General features: G+C 38.7%; 1 pseudogene; it reads right to left on the reverse strand.

The window, feature by feature from the left end:
• Positions 1–1,043: 1,043 nt before the first annotated feature.
• LOC114492901 overlaps positions 1,044–15,477 on the reverse strand; it is a 34,113-nt pseudogene continuing 19,679 nt past the window's right edge.

The raw sequence follows: 15,477 nt of genomic DNA on the forward strand, positions 1-15,477 counted from the left end.
TTTTGTATTTTTTGGCACTGGTATTAATTATGGTCTGTCATAGAGTGCCTAGGTTTAACAGAAAGAGATAAATTTATTCTCTTTTTTTGTCATGTTAAAGGATTAAAATTTTAATATTTGGTTAAGGGGAGGGATAGAATAGGAGGCCTCTGAGGAAAGAGAGAAGGAATGAGACATGCAGATCTAGTGTGGTTATTTGGAATTATAATCATTATTTCAAACTCCATTCAACCAAAACGTTGAATTGTTCCCCATATCTGTATGTAGATGTAAGATGTTGTGCTCTGTTTTGCAGGAAGTGGGCATGTGGACACACACATTTGAGAGGACACAAATTCAGTAAGTCCCTTTAGAGTATGGGATCTACATGATCAAATCGACAATTGGGAATATACACCCATTATTAAAAGTCAAAATGAAAGTGAAAACAACCAGATGAATCTTTTTAAGGGGCTCTGAGGTAAAGAAAATTTGTTACTGAAACCAGTTGTTCATAAATAGCTCTGTTTTATAACAGGAAGTGGCTAGCTGTTGTTATATTTCTAAATCCATGTATGTTTAGATGGCAAATTAACTTAAACTAGTTGAAAGCAAGCGATATCCCAGTCATCAAATCACAAGTGATGCTGAGTCTGGATATACAGCAAAACCAGGGAGCATTGCAGGTCTCTCAAAATCAAATGGAAAGGTGAATCTTTGTACACAGTTCTAATTATTTAATAGTTTCTCTAGCAAAAAATGAGACTACAGAATTTTGCAGCAAAATGTAGCTAAAATATTCTGAGTATTTGTGAAATAATTTTGACACGTGGACAGACTACTTACAGTTCTTGTGTCCTTGTGTAATGCTTGAGACAGTTAAACTTTTCTTTCCTGCACATCTTTAAAATTGGAATAACACAGTTAAATATATATATATATATATATATATATATATGGTTTTATTTGTTTTATTTTTACCAAATTTACCTTTGCCATGACAGATTGATAAACTTTAAAGAGGTAGAAATCCCTTGAAAACAAATTTTGATCTAAATCACTGGAAAACAAATTTTGAAATGAGAAGCTAACTTGTGAAAAGTCATTTTGTCCCAGGAGAAGCAACTACTTCTTACTGGAATAATAAACTGGGGGTGTCCCATCTATAAGATATGCCAGCTTCAGGCTTCAGAACACTACTCCCTTTTCCCCTTCTTTCCTGTTTTGGCAAACTTCCGGCAACAAAACAGACCACATTTTGTGACGACAAGTATAGCAGTTGCCACACAGGCCAGCAGGAACCCAATCACGTCCAGAGAGTGGTACTGGAACCAGTTGAGGTCATAGGAGGCTGGCCGCAGGTGTTTGGCTCCCTTGTGGCGCATGACAAACTCGATCCAGAAGACTGCTCGATCCAGGGGCTTTATAGGTTGATCGTGGTGAATCCTTGACAATTTCATAGCATTCTCCTTATATCTGAAGGAGAAACACAAAGATACCAACGTTGAAAGGAATTAATTTGCTTAAGTGAATTACTCCCATGAAAGGTTTCTGAAGTGTCATACATGTGCTTCAAATAAATGTCATAGAATTGCAGAAGAGGGATATTTTTATTTGGATCTTCATAGATGGTTTTGCTTTAAAGTTGAAATTTTCTGCTGGCAAATATTTTACAAAGTGAAGATGGGAGATAAGGTGGGAGAGTCACCTTTTTGTAGCAGAGGAATCATAGGAGCCATTCTAATGGCTACTATTCATGTGAATGAAAAAGGGGCCACATGGCGGGCTGGACAAATTCAGTGATACAAGGTCACCATGCAGGATGATCTGATCGTAAATTTCTAACTGGGTGGGTCCTGGTGAGTAGTCTCATCCCAGGCCAATAGCTTCCTGGGTAAAAGGTTAATCTGCACTGTAAAATAGCCAGTCCTTTGTTCTTATGCATCAGGGATAACATACCTTTGAAATGCCTGAGTAATTTCTCAAAGGCATGACTTTGAGCAATAGAAGACAATGACCTCAAACATTTCTTATTGCCCACATACCAGCTGCATTTACTATAAATGTAAAATGTTACCTATTCTGGACCCACCAATGTGAAAGAAGTATTCTGTACCTACCATGTAAAAGAAGTATGTATCTCTCCATTTCACTTTTTGTATTATCCTAGAGATTCCCTCTACCCCACCAACTCCCACTTTCTCCCACCTCCTTAATCTACCACAAATGGACTTCATATAACCTTTCTTACATTCTCTCCTTTGACTCTAAATGCAAAAACAGAACTGCCATACTGCCATTCTCCAGAACATGTTCTCATTTGTGGATCTTGTTTGGGCCATTCCTTGCTTATTGGTTCAAATAAACTTAGAAATGTTTTTTGATAGTTTTGAATATTCTTTCCTATACATAAATCAGATGATGAAATGCAGTTTAGGGCAATGCTTTCAATTTATTTTATTTATTTTTAGAGAAGGAAGGGAGGGAGAAAGAGAGAGAGAAATATCAATGTGGGTTGCTGGGGGTCATGGCCTGCAACCCAAGCATGTACTCTGACTGGGAATCAAACCTACAACATTTTGGTTCGCAGCCCGTGCTCAATCCACTGAGCTACGCCAGCCAGGGCTTCAAATTTTTTAAAGAGAAATTGTATCATGGCAGGAGAAATATTTCATCATTAGCCCTTCAGTTTCTACTCTTCTCTTCAACCTATTGTGTGTTTCTCACCCAAAATGACATTGTTTTGAAACCCATGAAAGTATAACACTCTCCTGTTTAAAATTTCCGCTTGGCTTCTCAATCCATTTAGAATAAATTCCAAATCTCTTTAGGACAACAAAACCCTACATGGTATTAACCAAAAAACAAAAACAAAAACAAACAAACAAAGAAAATCATAGGCTGTAAATGGTGTTACTTTGCTAAATGAATATTATGCCAAACCTTGATTTAATAGCAGATTTAATTGAAGTTTCAACTTCTTCTATAAATATAATGCTTATTTACCAGTCTGGAATTTTCTACTCAGTCCAATGAGGTCATCTGTCACTTAGGTCCTGTACGTCTTGCGTAGGAAGAAGATGCAATCTGCATTATAAACCCTTCCCATTTAGACAGGAAGGTAAGAAGCTAGGAAAATTCCTGGGCAAGTGGAATGAGGAAACTGAGACAAGGTGAAAGGTAAGATGGTGGCCTAGGTAAACAGGGCTTGCCTCCTCACATCACCACATCAAAATTACAACTAAACTACAGAACAACCAGTGCTCAGAATTGCCAGAAATTGAGCTTAATGGAAGTCCTACATCTACGGAAATAAAAAAAAAAAAACCACTGAAACTCTTTGTAGGGGTGTTGATGCAGAACAGGTTGGTCTCACACCCACATGGGGCAGATAAAAATCAGGGGTGATATCTCAGAAGCAAGAGGTCCCAGCCCCATACTGGAAGTGCTCAGCCCAGGTCTCGGTGCTATGAGTATCAGTCCGCATAACTTATGGCTTTAGAAAACAGTGGGAATTAGGGCTGTGGAAGACAGAAACTGCTAGCTTGCTATGCAGTTTCTCTCAAAGGGCCCACACACAGACCTCCTCAGACTTACACCATATGAGCTCTGGCTTGGGAGCAGCACATTGAAAGGCATCAGAGACATATGAGATCGAAGTGATTTGTCTCATATCAGGGCGAGGGCTTGGCAGCAGTTTTCTCCCAGACAAAAGTGGTGACAGAGGCCATTGGTCCTTTTCTAAACCCTTCCTTCACAGAGTTGGCTGACAGGTGTCATGTATGAGACTCCATCAACCTGGCTTACACTACTTGCCCCACTCTTGTGATTTTTGAGGCTCTACCCCACCTAACTTTTGGACTCTCCCAAGCTGTTAACAGTGGCTTTTTCAACAAATGGCTTGTCTTGGATCATGCCTCAGGTTTTCCTAAATTCTCTCAAACAAGTTGCATCTGGCCTCAGTGAGCTCTGCCCTGTTGCTAAGTGGCCAGAGGCCTGGTACCCACAATAGCTGGTGCTGGTTCACAGCTTGGCCTTGTTTGGACACCTCCACACCAAGCACAAATGGCAGCCATTTTCAGGTTGTCTTGTAGCTTATACTGGGTGACCCTGGACAGAACATAAGTGCTGGCTGATCTTGGCCTGTACCTTCCAGGAGACCACAGAGCCAATGTACCTGGTGGACAGCTACCTAACATATTGAAGCACTACCACACAACTGTGTACACAAGCAACACACCCAAGAGGTGTACTCAGCATGTACCAGAGCCCTGCTGATGTAAGTGCTGCCCTGTGGAGTGGGTCTGTGCACAGCTGATCTTCTACAGTGGTCACAGGTTGGTGGTCAGTGGTCACAGCCAGTCTTTTCAGCTGGTTGACCTGGGTAAATCCCTCTCATTGACCTGCCTACAGCAATCAAGGCTCAACTACAAGGGGAGAGTATAAACAGTCCACATGGTGGGTGCACCTCAGGTACCCAGCTTGGGTGATGGGGAGGCTGTGTCACTGGACCCTACAGGAAACCTACTACTTTAGGCCACTCTACCAAGCTAGGGAGTCATAGCAGCTCTACTCACTACATAGAAACAAAACACGGGGAGGCTGCCAAAAGGAAGAGACAAAGAAACATGGCCTAAATGAAACAACAAAACAAAACTCCAGAAGAAGAACTAAACAAAATGCAGACAAGCAACCTACTAGACACAAAGGTCAAAACACTAGTTGTAAATGATGCTGAGTGAACTTAGGGGAAGGCAGATGAACTCAGAGAGAACTTCAACAGCATGAAAAAGGACATGGACCCATTAAAGGAACCAATCAGAAATGAATGGTACACTAAGTGAAATGAAGAAAAAGTTATAGGGAATCAACAGTAGAGCTGATGAACCTGTGAAATAAGTCAGTGATTTTGGATATAGAGAAGCAAAAACATTCAATCAGAACAGCAAAAAGAAAAAAGAATACAAACAAATGTGGATAGTGTAAGTAGCCTCTGCTACAACTTCAAGCATATCAATATTTGCATCATGGTGGTGCCAGAAGGAGAAGAGAGAGAACAAGAAATTGAAAACCTGTTTGAATAAATAATGACAGAAATCTTCCCTAAGTTGGTGAAGGAAATAAACATATAAATTCAAGAAGTGTCGACAGTCCCAAACGAAATAAACCCAAAGAGGTCCAACCCAAGACACATCAGAATTAAAATGCCAAAGTTTAAAGGCAAAGAGAGAATCTTAAAAGCAACAAGCAACAAAGCAGTTTGTTACAGACAAGGCAGCTTCCTTAAAACTGTCAGCTGATTTGTCAAATGAAACTTTGCAGGCTAGAATGGAATAGCAAGAAATATTCAGTGATGAAAAGCAAGGACCTATAAGCAAGATTACTCCTCCAGCAAAGCTATTGCTGGAATTGAAGGACAGATAAAGAACTTCTCAGACAAGAAAAAGCTAAAGGACTTCATCATTACCTAACCTGTATTATATGAAATGTTAAAGGGTCTTTTTTAAAAGAAAGAAGATAAAAAATATGAACATTGAAAAGTCACCTAATATGTATCTATAAAAAACTGAATCTAAAAAACAAAATAAACAGAACAGAAACAGAATCATAGATACAGAGACTGTTTTGATTGATGGTTGTGAGGTGGGAGGGGTGTCAGGGGGGTGGGTGAAAAAGGTGAAGGGATTAAGAAGTACAAATTGATTGTTACCAAATAGTCATGGAGATGTAAATGGCAGCATAGTGAATATAGTAGCTAAAGAATATATATACATGATCCATGGACATGGACAACAGTGTGTAGATTGCCTGAGGGAGTGGAGAGGTTCTGGGTGGAGGGGGGCAAAGAGGGAAAAATTAGGATAACTATAATAGTGTGAACAATAAAGTAATTTAAAAAGAGTATTAAACAAAGTCAAAGACTTTGAACAACTTATAGCCAGCTGGTGAATCGCAAGGACTTATCTCTCCTAACCAAGGACATTTAAGAGCAAATGGTTTATTCTTCTCCTCCCTAGCCAGAGAATACTTAGATTAAATTATCCTGGTCTGGGACTTCTTCTGATACTTCTCCTTGCAGTTGAGATATCCCACAGGTGTTTAGGGAAGGGAGGAAAGCTCATGAAAACAGAGAGTGCACCTGAACAAAAGAAGTGAACTTAGGAAGAAGCTGCAGGACTTCCCTTTCAGCTCCCCCACCCCTTACTCCCACAAAAGACAGCAGGTCAGTGCCCCACAGCCATAGGAAATCACACCAAAGGGAAAACCTACCCCCACGCTCTCATCCCAAGAAAAAGCCTGAGCATTCAAATGTAGGTGTGACTGGTTCTGATTCCCAGAATTTCTACCCTCTACAAAACTGAAACAAATCTTATTTTCACTATTGTCATCCTTGAACTATATTTTTCTATTTTGTGAGACAAGGATGCAAACTAGTTTTGGGTTTGTTTTGGTAACACAGTCTTATTCCTGGAAAGAGATGCCCATTCTAAAAACAGTCCCTTTTTTTTTTTTTGCTAAGAATTCCTCCACTACAACCTTCTTCCTATACAAACCTTCCATTTTGTACAAAACCTCTTAGAACCCTTCTAGTTGCTAGTTGTTTTTTGCCCCATTCATGAATCATTTAATACAGTCCATTCGATCTTCAAATTTACTTGGTTGAATTTTTCAGTGTGACAATGGACAGACCCTTGGTAACCACCTGTCCTATCTCTTTTTCCCATGCACACTGTCTTGCTGGCACCTGTGCCTTCGGGCTGTTCACTGAAGCTGCCACGTGTGTTTCCACCTCAGCACTTTTGTACTTTCCTTCTCCTCTGTCCCCCTGTTAGAGTAGGCTCCCCTGCAACACCCAAGGCTGCATTTAACTTCTGACAGAGGCCTTGGGTCAATGTCATGTCTCAGAGAAGCTTTTGCTGACCACACTAATAGCACCCAGGGCATTTCTTCTAAGGTTTTGATTTCTTTCACTTTTTGATCCATAGATCTTTAAATGGTTTATGTGATTTCAAATCCACTTGTTTATGAGTTAAGTCCTTTTTAATTCACTTGTTCACTACAAAAAGTAAAGTATTTGCTTTGATGTAAGAATGAAGACATTTTTGTTGGGATGTCACTCTACATATGTTTGTTCATAAGCAGAGGCTCTAGCCCCCACCTGGGGGCTTATTGATGAGAAAGTGTGGTGAAGCCACTATGGCCAGGAAACATCTAGGCTATAGATACTGAAGTTTTTAGGACTATTTGAGAGATTTGGTTTGGGCAGAGTGACTCTTCACTAACCAAAAATCTCTCCAGAGACCATTGGGCATTCCTTCCTGTCCTGGCAACATGAATCCCTTAGACAGTGGTGATAACCCTCAAAGCAGACCTTGAAAGAGATCAGCCAGCCTTCCAATTTGTTACTTTGCTCTCTAGAAACCTGCTCCAGCAAGAAGGGAGTTGTACTTTTGTGCTGGCAGTTGGCAATCAGTTCTTGGTTGGTCATTGATTCTTTATTAAATTTGACCTTATGCCTTCATCTCCTCTTGCTTGTAACAATAGTGTGATTAACCAGTCATTTGTTTGAAATATACATTATTTCATTATTTGGCTTATTAAGAGATAGTATTGAGTGGCTTACTGAGGATATGTACATTTCTCTTATGTCTATACTGAAATGTAGGGTATACTTTACAAAATACAGTGCTTTGTTTTGTTGTGTTTTGTTTTGGGGAGGTAGCAAGTTATACTTATAGACTGATTTCTGTCTTTGCTAGGAATCTATGTAGCACAGGCTTATGTGGAAATTATTATAATTTCACATGTAAGTGGCATACAATATAGACATAAGAGAAATGTACATATCCTCAGTAAGCCACTCAATATTTCATATTTTATAATTACTTGGTAAATTGTCATGAAGTAAATACATCAGTGTGCCTACTACCTAGATACTGATATAGGATACCACAAGCTACATAGTTTCCCATTTTCTTGGAACTTTTAGTCACAAATTCCTTCTTCAAGTGTCTTCTATAATTACCTTTAATATCATAGATTATTTTATCTTTTTATGTATGGGGATCATATAGTAATACTTACTAGTTTTTGTCTTCATAGCAATTACTGGTTGATTCCATTCCTGTAAAGTATTCAGTATATGATGGTAGCACATTATTGCTTCATAATGTTAAATGGGCATTTGAATTGTTAACATATATTTTAGCTATTTCTACTATTGCTGATTCAACTATTTTTGTGTATGTCTTTTGGTTTACATATTTATACATTTCTGTTGTGTATATACCTAGAACTGAAATTGCTGAGAAGAAGGTGCATGTATGATAATGACTGCAGTATTGACTCTGAATTATTTAGAAATGTGTTGTTTAATTTTAACAATTTAGATTTTTTAAAGATTTTATTTATTTATTTTTAGAGAGGGAAGGGAGGGAGGGGGAGAGAGAGAGAGAGAGAGAGAGAGAGAGAGAGAAAGAGAGAGAGAGAGAGAGAAAGAGAGAGAAAGAGAGAGAGACATCAATGTGCGGTTGCTGGGGGTTCTGGCCTGCAACCCAGGAATGTACCTTGGCTGGGAATCGACCCTGGGACACTTTGTTTCCCAGCCCGCGCTCAATCCACTGAGCTACGCCAGCCAGACCAATTTTTTAAATTTATTTCTAGTCTGGTTGGACATATCCCCTTTACAATTTGACAGATTTCAAATATGAATCTCGGCTTTTGAATCTGCAGCATGTATGTTGAATTCCTTATTTTTTCTTGTGTTCATACTTTATGTATTCAAAAATTACACATTCTCCACTGTTACATATGTGTCAAAAGGTTGCATTTTAAAATTGTGTTTAAAATCTTTTATTGTATTTATTTATTTTTTCCTCTTTTTATATTATAGAATAAAGATCTTTAAAAACATCCTACTATGATTAAAAACTTGTATTTTGGACTTTTTTGTTTACTTTTACTTTTTTATTTGGGGTTTATTAATAGGTGTTACCCATTAATAATCTGTATTGTTTTGAAACAACCTATTTATTATTAGAAAAATTCTATGTTTATTTTTAGTGGTACTTCTGGTATTGTGTCTGATAATAGCATATGTAAGTCTTTTTTATGGTCACTGTTGAAATAGATCATTTTTCTAGCTTTTTATAATCTTCTTGTAAACTTCTATTTAAACATACCCTCTAAGTAACATACAGAGTTATTTTTTAAAATCCAGTCTGGCTTGTGTTTAAGTGATTTAGCCTGTTTACATTTTCTGTGACTACTGACATCTTTACATATATTGACACAAAATCTTAGATAGCAATATTATAATAAAGGCAAACTTAGAAACAAGCATAATGTCCACAAACTAATAAATAGATAAGTAAAATGTGCTATATTTATATCATAGATTATTATTCAGCCCTGCAAAGCTACAACTGGGATGAAACTAAAAACCATTATGCTGTGTGAAAGAAGCCAGTTTCAAAAAACCACACATTCTATGGTCCTGTTATGCTGAAATGTCTAAAAGGAGTAATTTATAGAGACAGAAAGTTGATTAATGGTTACTTGTGCAAAGGGGCGGAGAGTGACTTCTAAGGCATATGACATGTCTTTTTGGGAGGGTAAAAATATCCTAAATTTATATTATGGTAATAAGTCCATAGGTCTGTAAACATACTACATATCGTTATGTACATAGTATCCATAAATCTGTTTAAATGATTAGAAGAAAATAAGTTTTTGAGTATAAAGAGATTTATAGCTTCAGACACGTTAGGTATTGAATTGGAAGATGCTATGATTTATCTTCTAGTTCATGATTATTCCTTCTATGTATTCTATCATATTTTTTAAGGAAGTGTCTTTGCAATTATCTATAAAATTTTATTTTACTGGAGAAGAAAACTGTTGCACTAGTTGGCTACCCATTAAAAATATGGAGTTAAAATATAACTTTGAAATAAATGAGTGGTGGAAAATAAAAGTAGACTTAAGATGTCTTAAATCATGTTAATAATCTCAAAATTAGCCTCTTACAATGGAATGAAGCTCACATGCATCCTTGACAAGAGAACTTTTTATAAATATTATTAACAAATGAGATACTTACAAAGGCATTGTAAGTCATTAATGGCTGTCTTCAACGCATTGAGCAAATCTGCAGTAGACATTGTGTTGAAGTGCAATCTGACAGCTGCTCCCTTGACCTTCATGTGGGCGATGTTATCATGTTGATCCGCAAACAAAGGGAGGCCGACCATTGGGATCCCGTGGTAGATGGCCTCATAGATGCCATTGGTTCCACCATGAGTTATAAAGGCTTTGGCTTTTGGATGACCTAGGATTCAGTGAATTTAAGTAAATTATGAATTATAAATCTTGGAATAAAATGAGTGTTTGGAAATAAAGGTATATTTAGTACCAGATTAGTATGCACTTCAGACTGTATTAAAATGTCTTTCAGAATTCAAGGGAAGAGGCCCCTACATCTTCTGGAGAGAGAGTGAAGGCTTACTTAGAAGATGGGTGTATTTCTGATGACTTGAAAATGAATACAAGTTGCCAGTGGACAAGTTGGAAGAGAATAATCTGGATAAAAATTTAAAAAGTGCATAAACAAAAGTGGTGAGGCATGTTAGAACATGGTCTCTAAATACAATGGTGAAGTCACTGATTCTGATATGTAGGGCGTCAAGGTGGCACGTGAAGTGATGGCGGTGGCACAGGGTCAGAGGAAGAAAAGCTACACAGCATGAAGACATATGTTACTACTTCAGAAAGAGATTTTGACTTTTTTCCAAGAGCAAATGGAGAGTCACTGGTATCAAAAGATGGGCTAATGTTTTTCAAGGGCACTTTTACACCCTTAAGTGGGTTAAAGGTTTGGTGTAAGGAGAAAGTTAGGAGACAGGGTGATAACCCAGAAGTTGTAGAGGCACTCTGTGTGAGAGGAAATTGCACATGAAATTAAAGTATTTTCTTTGTGGCCATAAGGAATGTGACTGTGTAAAATAAGATGCCAACTGTTATGTCTTATTCATTTCCACTCAGGACTGTGAAAAACATATAAGGAAGTTAATTTTTATTTCTGAGGTTTTCAATAAGAAATGTTGAAAACACTTCTTTCCTAGTGAACTGTTCGTCACTCTGTATGAACTGATGCTGATTTCAGTGTTTTCCAGAGTCTCACCAAGAAGGTCATTCTGGGGGATCCATTTATACAGGCGAGTATTTGGTCCTAACGTGTCTGGTTTTTTGCCTTCATATCTCCATATAACCTGTTAGGGTAAAGAAAATCAACTTTCCATGAGTCAAATTTCAAAATTATGACATGTTAAATCTTGAACAGATTCAGAGACATCTAGTTCAACCCCTCCATCTTACAGATAAGCAAAAGAGGACAAGACGTGTTAGATAATGGGAACCAATGAATCACTGATTGAAGAGGAGTAAATACTCCTATGACATGTACTTATTTTTATATTCAGTCAGGTATGAGTGCAATCATGATTTAGGAGTTAGATAAATGAGATTATCAATGACTCATTCAAGCATATACCAAGTTTTGGGTAGTCACAATTGTAGTGCAAATCCCAGCAACTTACTAATAATCTACACACTTATATTGTTTTAACTATTTATTATATCAACTTTCATCTTCCAGATTTAATATTAACCTGTTCAATTCTCTCTGTATGATAGTGAAGTAGTTTAGTTATATTCACTAGTTCCATATTCTATTTTATTTGACTATTACATAATTTGAATTACAAAATAAGTGTTATCAGCTATTTGTGAAAATTAAATCATTCTGATGTTAAACAATTTATTTTCAATAATAAATAATTTCTGCTTTAGGGGTAAATTTAGCTTCTTTAAGATGTCTAATTATGAATCACTATTCCCTTTATGAAAAATTTCAGGTGACAATTTTTACATGTATTTTGTGTTATCAATCTAGCTAGGATTAGAAATTCTCTTAAAATGTATAAGAGCTTTTGAAAGCCCATTGGCACTTCATAAATCATAATATAGCTGTTGAAAAGATCAAATAGGATTATAAGGATAAATTTTATTCAACTGACGATTTACACCTCACAATGTGCTGCGATGCACAGACAGGTTTGTCTAATGTGGTTAATTCATGGTAAATGGCCAAGCAACTTCCAAGTCCAGCACCTAAATCAGGTTTAGATTTTCAAGTTTCTAGGAAAGTCTCATAAGACAGATTCTAGTTTATAAGTAGTTAACATCTATTCCTTATGTGAGTGTTAAAGTAACCTCAGTTTTCCAGCAAATTAGCATAAGTGATAGGGAGAAATGCCCATCAATTAGAAATCTAAAAGTAGCTCTCAAATACTCAGAGAGTTCAAGTGTATTTTATGTATTAGGAAATTTACTAACATATTTTAAGGAGAAGACATTTGAAGTAGTCCCAAACCAGGCTTGCTTTTGGTTGACTCTTTTTTTACAAGTATATTCCCTTGTTCTTCAAGCAAGAGAGGTTATTATTCTGATGGGTTGTTTCTGGGCCACAGTTTACTAAACACAGGGCCCCCTTGAGGGCTGGACCAACCTCCACCCTATCTTTTATGTCTCCTGCTTTAGAATTTATCATGGATCACCCCACCTAGGAGGTTTCGCTCTTGTTTTTTTACAGACCTCTGTTTATGTTGCTCTAAATCAATGAGGCTGGCTTTAGAACCTTGCTGAGCCATGGACATCCTTTCTCTGAATATCACCTTGAAGAACACTTTGAATAGCTCAGTTACAAAATTCAGAGAAAGTAAGGGAAGCCTGGATTACCTGGCAAGACTAAACTGCATGATGCCTTTCAGACTGTTATCATCCCTAGTTTATGTTACTGTTAAGATGTAACTGCTCTCTGAGAACATCTGTAGTGTACACAGTTCCCTAGGATTCTTGCACGAAAAAGGAGCAATGGACAGGGTAGAATTTGGTGATATATGGACCTGTCTACAGTGCTGTTATAATGCCAAACTTTACCTTGTACCTCTGAAATACACTTCTCTGTGGTCACCACGTTAATGCCAATGTTACTGCCAAACAAAACACCCTCTTCATCACTTTAGCAGCTGCCATGGGCATTTTGTTTTTAAATTGCTATCTGTGATAAATTGGAGCTATCATTGGAGTTGACCTTTCACACAGGAATTTCTGCAATCAGACACTTTACAAAGATTAACGTATTCATTATTTTTCCACTCTAAGGTACTTTGTCTAACCTTTTAAGGAATCTGGGCCAAGGCTGAGGCAATCGTACTGGCATTTTCTTCTGTCAAGTTAGTGACCATCGACCCCAGGCTAAACACCACAATACCATCTTCAGAGCTCTGGGCAAACTGTTCCATTTCCCGTGAAGGAAGAAATTTTCCCATCACAAAAGAGCAACAGCAGAGTGAACACTAGTGAAAGCATTGCTACAAATAACTAAAGAGAGAAAATTACTTATTGTAAGTAGTTACTAGTGTAGTGCCTGTATTTTAAGATTGTGATAAAATACACATAATACAAAGCAAACATCTTATCTATTTATTACTATGTGTACAGTGGAGTAGCATTTGTATTCTTGTTGTTCAACCCAGATCTGGAACTTTCTCATCTTGCATATGGGAACTGTCTTTCTTATACTGTAATTCTCCATTTTCTACCCATCTCACCCATCCCTGACAAATGGTATTCTGCTTCCTGTTTCTGTGAATTTGAGTAGTCTAGATACCTTATATGAGTGGAATACAGGATTTGTCTTCTGCGAGTGGCCTATTTCCCTGCTGCCAGAGCCCCTGACAAGGGCGTCTTCTGTTGAGAGTGGAGCCTGTTTAACCTGAGGGCAGGGGGTAAGCTTCATTGGCCTTCTAAGAGTTTACCGAACTCTTAGAAGAGTACGCCTCATGTCCCTGTGGGTGGAGTCCTTAAGATTCAGATATGTTCCAGCATTTGTTAGAATCTCCCCGAACTTTAAGGGTTACTAGTATTCCTCTACAGATAACTCTGATCCACCAGAAAGATGAACAAGTGGGTCTTAGGGCAAATTCATCCTGAAATATCTCCAAAGGCAAAAATCACAAAACTGAGACTTCCATTCTTTGGGCACATGATGAGAAGCCAGGGTTCTTCTGAAAAGCTAATGATGCTGGGAAAACAGAAGGCAGCAGGAAAGAGGAAGATGAAATGTGAGATTGATGACTCCATAAATGAAGCCATAGGCATGAGGCTACAGGAGCTGTGAGGGCTGCTCAGGCTAGGATTTTGTGGATATCACTCATTCATAAGGTCTTCAGGAGTAGGAGCGGACTCAAGGGCACACAACATACAGTACTCCTGTCTGTGTAAATACCCTATTTTGTTTATTGATTTATCCATCAATGGACCCTTGTGTTGTTTGCACCTTTTGGTTCTTGTGAATAGTGTTATGAATTTGGGTGTGGAAATATCAGGATTCTTTGGTCATTGTTTTGGATATACATCCAAACCAACTGGTCATTGTTTTCAATTTTTTGAGGCACCTCCGTTTTTTTTCAACCAGTGGCTGTTTTTAACAAACCTAATCCCTTAGTTCCTTTGGAGGACACGATTGATGAGTTTGAATTTTTTTGTTTCATGTATTTGCACACATGTATGTGTGTGGCACTGGCTGGGCCACAGGAGGCTGCTAGTTGCACCCCACCCTTAGCCATGACTGCTGAAGCCCCAGACTGGAGCCTCTGAGGGCGGTTCACTCTGAACATCCCAACTTGATCTGAGCTGCCCACCCTGAAAGGAACTGAGCCCAGCCGGAGGGGTCAAGTGGTATTTATAAAAACAGATCTACTTAGTCTTCCATTGTGGGTGGTGCTGGCACACGAGAGGGGACAAGCTGCATGCCTTGCCCTTGCTCTGCAGCCATGCTGCAGAGATCCAGATGGAGCTGCTCTTTGAAGTGCCTTGCTTTAAGCTGCACCCTCTGAACTCTTCTGTTCACAGAACAAAACCCAGTCTAATGGGGCCAGGGTGACTTGGAGGAACAGATCAAGGCAGCACTGTGCTGGCATGGTGGCAGCCCTCTGGAGGGGACTGAGCTGCATGCCTCTCTCTGGCTCTGCAGCAAAATATTCAGAGACCATTAAGGGTTTCTGAGTGCAGTGTGCCACATCTCCCAGTTCTGAGCTGTGCCCTCTTCCCTGCTGTGGAACTGTGCTGGGCAGGATGGGCCCCATGGGTTTGGGGGGTACAGATCAAGGCAGCCTTCACTGGGGTGGGCATAGTCCCATGGGAGGGGAGGAGCTGCTCCTTTTCCCTTAGTTCCACAGTCATGCTGCCAGAGCCCCTGACAAGGGCGTCTTCTGTTGAGAGTGGAGCCTGTTTAACCTGAGGGCAGGGGGTAAGCTTCATTGGCCTTCTAAGAGTTTACCAAACTCTTAGAAGAGTACGTCTCAGGTCCCTGTGGGTGCAGCCAATAATTCTTTCTGCTTGAGTCCAGTGTGTCAGGATAGTGTTGCTAGTATT

The sequence above is a fragment of the Phyllostomus discolor genome, chromosome 1 (genome assembly GCF_004126475.2).
Source record: "Phyllostomus discolor isolate MPI-MPIP mPhyDis1 chromosome 1, mPhyDis1.pri.v3, whole genome shotgun sequence".
Classification (NCBI taxonomy): domain Eukaryota; kingdom Metazoa; phylum Chordata; class Mammalia; order Chiroptera; family Phyllostomidae; genus Phyllostomus; species Phyllostomus discolor.